The sequence below is a fragment of the Neoarius graeffei genome, chromosome 2, assembly GCF_027579695.1.
Source record: "Neoarius graeffei isolate fNeoGra1 chromosome 2, fNeoGra1.pri, whole genome shotgun sequence".
Classification (NCBI taxonomy): domain Eukaryota; kingdom Metazoa; phylum Chordata; class Actinopteri; order Siluriformes; family Ariidae; genus Neoarius; species Neoarius graeffei.
Genome location: NC_083570.1, coordinates 116,587,610 through 116,595,282, shown reverse-complemented (window position 1 = coordinate 116,595,282; position 7,673 = coordinate 116,587,610). Strand labels below are relative to the sequence as shown.

Genomic DNA, 7,673 nt, shown 5'->3' with positions numbered 1-7,673 from the left:
GATGATACCGCAGCTCTAGCAAGTCTAGCTCCTCCTCCTGGATATTCTTTTAGGAATGTTCCAAGAGAGAATGGTCGGCTTGGTGTTGGGACTGGAATATTTGTGCGGGACAGTTTGAATACTACTCTGATTTGAGGAAAAACGTACAATCATTTGAATCATCTGAGTGGAATATCAGCGCTTGTGGTCGCGTAACTAAGTTTGTTATTATATATCGTCCGCCGTATTCGGTGACGCACCCCATTGCTACCAGTGTATTTTTGGAAGAATTTAGCATGTTCCTCAAGGATCTAGTTCTTTGTTCTGAAGTCCTGGTTATTGCAGGTGATTTCAATTTTCATATGGATGATTCTTCAGACGCTGATGCAAGGAAATTTGCTGAACTTCTTGAGACCTTTGGTTTGACTCAGCACATTGACTTTGCGATGCACGTTTCTGGCCACTGGCTTGACCTAATTATCACCAGGTCATTCAATGATGTGGTTCTAGTCTCGCCATGCCCATCTTTGTTTCTTTCTGACCATTGTTTTACCATTACCTCACTTGCTATTCCATCAATCTTAGGGTCTGTAAAAGAGATCTCGTTTCGCAAGTGTAGGGACATTGACATTATGGCTTTTCAGAGAGATATTGCCAACTCAGAACTGCCAAATCTTGATGATAGTGAGCTTGCTGATGGTTATGATTGCATTTTGAGCTCAATTCTCGATGTGCATGGTCCTTTTCTTCGTAAGGTCATTGTCAACCACCCTAGGGTACCTTGGTTCAATAATGAGCTTAGGAAACTGAAGTCTAATCGGTGAAAGTTGGAAATTAGAATGAGGAAAAGCAACCTTGATTCTGACATCATGGCTTATCGTTTCGCTTGTAATCAATATTGTTTTCGCTTGAATGAAGCAAAAAGAAAATATTACGCTGCTCTAATCGAAGACTGTGCAGGGGACTCAAAGAAACTTTTTGGTGTAGTGGATTCTCTCTGCAATGTGCGTATTGATGCTCTTCCACCTCATGACGATCCACGCCAACTTACCGATGAATTCATGGAGTTTTTCTATCGGAAAATTGCTCTTACCAGAGAAAGTGTTGCCAGCTGTTTAGCTTCTGAACCCATCTTTTCTATTCCATCTCCTCAAGAGACTTTATCACAATTTTCGCCTGTGTCTGAAGCTGTGGTACGTAATGTAATTTCTTCATCTTCGAACACTTGCTGTGAGCTAGATCCAATTCCCACGTGGCTGTTGAAGAAATGTCTTGATGTGCTCGCCCCTATCATAACAAGGATGATAAACTCATCTCTGGCTAGCGGTCTTGTTCCTGAACGTTGAAAGATCGCACTCATTATACCATTGCTAAAGAAGCTTGGTCTCGAACTTATATATAGTAACTTCCGGCCGGTCAGCAATCTACACTTTGTATCTAAGATTGCTGAGAAGGTTGTGATTCCTCAGGTTCTTGACCATTGCTTCAAATATGCGCCCCTGCCTAGTAACCAGTCGTCTTACCGTGAGCCCACTCCACTGAAACAGCTTTGCTCAAAGTGCAGAACGATATACTTCTCAGCATGGACAGGCAGCAAGTCACTTTACTCATTTTGTTAGATCTAAGTGCAGTGTTTGACACTGTCGACCACAGGCTCTTGTCTGATCTCCTAGAGAGTGACTTTGGTATTAATGACTTTGCCCTTTCTTGGATCAAATCATTTCTTAGCAGGAGGAAGCAACGTGTGACCATCAATAAGGATCAGTCTAGGGACTTTTCTCTCCTTAGTGGAGTTCCTCAGGGAAGCTGTTTGGGTCCTATGTTATTTATTATGTATGCTTCTCGGTTGTTTCATGTTGTGAAAAATCACCTGCCTTCCATTCAAGGATATGCAGACGACACTCAGCTTTATTTTTCGTTTCATCCCACGTCGTCACTTGCCCAAGATCAAGCCATCCGGGCCATGGAGGAATGTATTGCTGACGTTTGCGATTGGATGAGCCATAACATGTTGATGCTCAATGAGGGTAAAACTGAGTTTCTTATTATTGGTTCTCATCAACAACTCGAGAAAGTTAACATAGACTTTGTGCATGTCGGTGCCTCTGAGATTAAGCCAGTCTCTTCTGTATGCAACCTCGGGGTGTGGTTTGACTCACACATGTCCATGGACGTGCACATTGGTAAAGTCTGCAGTAAAGCCTTTTTCGGGCTTTATAAGATAAGGCAGATAAGGAAGTTTCTTTCACAAGACGCCACCAAGACCCTTGTTTATGCTTTCGTGATGTCTCGTCTCAACTACTGCAATTCTCTGCTCTACAGTGTCTCTCAATACCAACTTAACCGCTTACAGCATGTCCTAAATGCTGCAGCGTGGGTGACTTGTCTTCTCCCACGGTACGCCCATATAACTCCGGCGCTCTTCCAACTCCACTGGCTCCCTGTGGTTTCACGGATCAAGTTCAAGATCGCACTGATTGTTTTCAAAGCTCTTCAAGGCTCCGCTCCATCCTACATATGTGGAATGTTGGAAAGGAAGCGCGCTATGAACTGCGGAGTGATGGACAACATCTTCTCACTGTTCCTCGAACAAAGTGTAAAATATTTGGTGATAGATCTTTTGTGCTTGCTGGCCCAAAAGTGTGGAATAGCCTTCCCCTTGATATAAGGAATTCAGGCGACGTGAACATTTGCAAATCTAAATTAAAGACTTTTTTATTGAATGAACATTATTTATTATAAACATGTAAATCGGCAGCCGGTTTCACTAAGTTAGACTATGACTTTAACTTAGACAGCGGGTATAGTCAGGCTTAGCATAGACGTCTAACAAATACTGTTGCCCAAAGCAGTTAAGACTCCGACTATCTTAAGTCGTACTATGCTGCAAAGGATTGTGGGTATTTTAAGACTCTTTTCAAAACAAAAAAAATGGCAGACAGTGGTCGTTCAGTGCCGTTTAGCCACTCGGAAAATCTGGCTATATTAGAGGAATTTAATTCCTACAAAGACATTTTATTAGGCAAATTCAGCGAAGAATGTAGCAATAAGAAAAAACATGAAGTGTGGGAAAAAATAACATCGTCTGTGAATAGCGTTAATCCATCTGCGAGAAGAGATGTTGCTGCCGTGCGTAAAAACACCCCCACTGGAGGAGGGGGTTTGAAGAAACTAAAAGTAACCACCGAAATGGTCATCAACATTTATGGTGACGAGTCGCCCTTATTCTGGGGAGTGAAAGGAGGAAAGGAGAGCAGAGTAACTGGCTTCGCCAGACCCAGCAGCAACTCCCTTAGCAACTTTGCTAGCAACGTTGAAGCTGAGGCTCCTTCACCCTCAGAGTTGTCATCACCCAGTACCTGCGCGGATGTGACACTACACGAAGAGCCTACCAAAAGGAAAGACTGCAACTTAAATTGAAGAGACTCGCGCAGATGGAGGAGTGATGTAGTAATGTGTGTGTGTGTGTGTGTGTGTGTGTGTGTGTGTGTGTGTGTGTGTGAGTGTATGAGAGAGAGAGAGAGAGAGAGAGAGAGAGAAGTGATGAGTGGTGATGTAATTATATGCATAAATGAATTGATATATTTATATTATTTATATTGTCGGCCCTGTGATGACCTGGCGACTTGTCCAGGGTGTACCCCGCCTTTCGCCCGTAGTCAGCTGGGATAGGCTCCAGCTTGCCCGCGACCCTGTAGAACAGGATAAGCAGCTACAGATAATGAGATGAGATGAGATATTATTTATATATATTTATATTATTTATATATATTTATATTATTTATAAGTAATAAAATGAATAAGCTGGCATTACACTGTTTGTTCTTTATTGAATAGTTTATAGTTAGATTATAATAGCCTAAATTTGTGTATTACATACTTGCAATGTACTTCACTGCCTTAACATTTCAAGCTTTCTTGTAGTTATTGACATTGATGGCACTTATGGCTTGACTGTTTGTTTGTTTTTTTATTAAATTTTATAGCCCTTAGACCCATATTAGACTGGGGGGAGGGTGTCTTACTTTTTAAGCCTAAAATTAGACTTAAAAAATTAGTCTTAACTTTTGTGAAACTGTCTCGCTTGCATTAGACTGGTCTATAAAGAAACTTAAGACCAATCTTAACCCATAGACCAGTCTAAACTACTTTAGTGAAACCGGACCCGGATTGTAGTTTTTTTTTTTTTAAATACTTTTATATCTTCTAAAGCACATAAGAATATTTTTATAAATTATGCGCTCTATAAATTTAATCAATTCAAAAAATTCAAAAGTCTATAAGTGTTGTTATTCCATTACTTTTGAACAGGTTGCAACTTCCTGATACCGAGCCAAATACACTCCTGTAATTTATTCCTTCAGTATAAAGAAGCTGGAAAAGTTCAGGAAGTGTGTTCACCCTGAAAGGGGACATATTGGGAAAAACTCACTTTTTCAGAGCTTGTGCTCCGATATCTTGAGCCTGCCAACCCACAATCTCTGAAATAAGACCAAGTCAGTTTCATTTTGGGCTGCATATTTCAGAAAACATGTTTCAACAAGATGTTCAGATTTGGCTCTCATTCTTTGTCACAAATGGGGCTCATTAGAATAATCCCACCCCCACATACGAGTATCTCCACTCATGGTTTGAGAACTGCCATTGTGGATGAATATTTATGAGGAAAGTGCGACCTGATTGGCTGGTGAAAGAGGGAGTGGGGTGAGCAGTGACTCATTATCATTTAAAGGAACAGGTACTCAAATCAGTCCATAGGGGAAGCTACGGGTATGATCTAATGGTTAGAGAAGCAGCTTTGGAACCAAAAGGTTGCTGGTTTGATTCCCTGGACCAGCAAGAATGGCTGAAGTGCCCTTGAGCAAGGCACTAAATCCCCAACTGCTCCCCAGGCTGCTCTGGGTATTTTGTACATAATAATGTAATACAGTAGGAAGTGTAATAAATAAACGAATGAGATCACAGATTTTTGTTTTTATTGCATTTTGAAAAATATGGAAATGGGGTTATTGCTTGCATCAGACATTTATTTCTTATTGTCCTTTACGCACAGTTCAGTTTTACATGTTACAGAGGACTAAACTTCTGCAAATGGTTTCTGGGCTGTCAGGAATCACTTGTGTAGATCACAGAGGTCAAATTAGACAGGTCCACTTCCTGCAGAGAGAAAAACATCTGATAATGTGGTATTTTCAGTCCGCTTTAATAGTGTCATGATCTCAGTGTTGACTTCGATCAACTACATTTCATTATTTTATCACTGAGTGTTTTTCTGCTACCTTCTAATTTGAGTCCCCACTGGAATAACACTGATCCGAAAATTAAGAGAATTAAAAAATATCAACAATGTCAAGCACACAGATGTAACACTGTTTCAGCATTCACACCTTTCACAATAACTAATGTTTTCATTACACACACTCATTCTGCAGTAGTGTATAAGGGCTTCTGCAGGGCCAGGCACAACAGGAAGTGTAATAAATAAAGGAAGGTGTGTGAAGTGTATGAACGTTGATCTGAAAAGCTTTTAGCTCTCACCTTGTAGCGTGGAATAGTACAGAGAGGTGGAGATGATGCTCACTGGAACAGAGTCCCCCCCCCCACACACACACACACACATATACGATAGGATTACAATAATAATCTCACAGAGTACAGGGTGTGCAGACTGCTGTGTGTCTGAAAGATCAGTCTTATGAATCAGATCATCATCATCACCTGAAACACACAGAGGAGCACAGAGACATCATCATCATCTGAAACACACTGAGAAGCACAGAGATATCATTATCATCATCATCTCGATCGTGAATTGGGAAAGTGAGTCGCTATTTGAAACACTTATCAGCCACACTGAGCTGATTTCCCCACAGCTGATTCAGGATCTTCAACACTGAAAACCACAACGATGCGCATTTTGAAATATTCTATTTTTTAAAAGTGTTGAACACACTTTACGGCGGCACGGTGGTGTAGTGGTTAGTGCTGTCGCCTCACAGCAAGAAGGTCCGGGTTCGAGCCCCGTGGCCGGCGAGGGCCTTTCTGTGTGGAGTTTGCATGTTCTCCCCGTGTCCGTGTGGGTTTCCTCCGGGTGCTCCGGTTTCCCCCACAGTCCAAAGACATGCAGGTTAGGTTAACTGGTGACTCTAAATTGACCGTAGGTGTGAATGTGAGTGTGAATGGTTGTCTGTGTCTATGTGTCAGCCCTGTGATGACCTGGCGACTTGTCCAGGGTGAACCCCGCCTTTCGCCCATAGTCAGCTGGGATAGGCTCCAGCTTGCCTGCGACCCTGTAGAACAGGATAAAGCGGCTAGAGATAATGAGATGAGATGAGACACACTTTACCAAATTGATCTGATTATCTGAGGCAATTATCTGATTACAGAACTGCAGCTGTAATAAACTGCTGCACTCTAACGCACTGCTGAGGAGAATAAAGAAACCTGGAAGAAAAAATTAATTCCTGAATTTTTATCAATAATGATATTATAAGAAATAACTGATAACACATATTAAAACAAAACTGAATAGTAAGAATCAGACTGAATAAAAATATTGGCACCCAAATATTGTCATTTAATTACATGCTCAGCTAAAACCTCCAAAATACCTGAGCTGATAAAATGAGTGAAAACAGACCCTCGTGAGCAGATATAATAAAAAGTCCAAACAATTATGACTTCTACTGTTTCATAAAATCTACACTTTTACAAAATCTGAAAAACTTTCACCTCTTTAGAAGGGTTTAAGAGATTTGCCAGATTATCCATGAAAATAGAAGTGAAAATGTTTTTTTTAATGACATAAACTGTGATGCTAAATAAGTACACAAATATCCAGTAAGACACTATTAACATTAATACTGCATAAAGTATTGGCACCCACCTGTAATGTTCAGCCTGATGGGTTTCCCAAACTCAGTGTGCGTCATTCTGTTTTTTCCTCCACAGTAATAAAATCCCAGATCTGTCTCTCTAACACCAGTAATCACTAAACTCACTGAACTGCCACTTCCTGTGAAATCAAAGTGACTCTCGTCCACGTTATAACTGAGATAAAAGTTTTTCTTCAGGTTCCCTTGTTTAGCAGATATCAGCAGCTGTTATTCAGATCTCAGTCGATATCATGATATCTCAGAATGATTAGTGACATTACAGAGCAGGGTGATGTTTTCTCCAGGATGGACAGATAAATGACCACTTGAAGCGATCTCAAAGAGACATGATGTAAAGAAACCTGAAAGAAGAGCAAGAGAGCAGATTCATCATCACTGTCCAAACCTGCCATTGTGCATAAATACATCCAGAGTTCTGAACAATACTCACACTTTCACAGCTACAGTGGCTAATAACAGTCATGCAGAGTATAACTAGTATCACTATCTGTGAATTTGTTGATGTATGTACGAACTCACCAAATAGTAATGTAAACAGGAGTCTGGCCATTTCTCACAAACAACCTCCAGGGCTGTTGCACAGTTTAAAAAAAAAAAAAAAGAGCATGTTTCAGGTCTGGTTTTAGTCACACCATGCGACATCCTGTTTTGTATTTTATCTGTCCAATGATTTTCTCACATCACAGGCACGGCATCTGCCCTGCTGGTGGTTTTAACCACACACTCTGAACAGGACATCACACAGAGCTTATTCTGAGCTAAAACCAAGTCATCTTGACCACAGCAATCTATCTAACG

General features: G+C 40.9%; 1 long non-coding RNA gene across 1 annotated transcript; it reads right to left on the bottom strand.

Annotated features, from left to right (window-relative positions):
* Nucleotides 1-4,993: 4,993 nt before the first annotated feature.
* LOC132882141 (uncharacterized) lies at nucleotides 4,994-7,451 on the bottom strand. The gene is made up of 3 exons (XR_009654112.1): nucleotides 7,395-7,451; nucleotides 6,866-7,216; nucleotides 4,994-5,697 (listed from the first exon to the last, which is right to left on the bottom strand). It is a non-coding gene; the product is annotated as an uncharacterized LOC132882141 (long non-coding RNA).
* Between the last annotated feature and the right edge of the window lie 222 nt (nucleotides 7,452-7,673).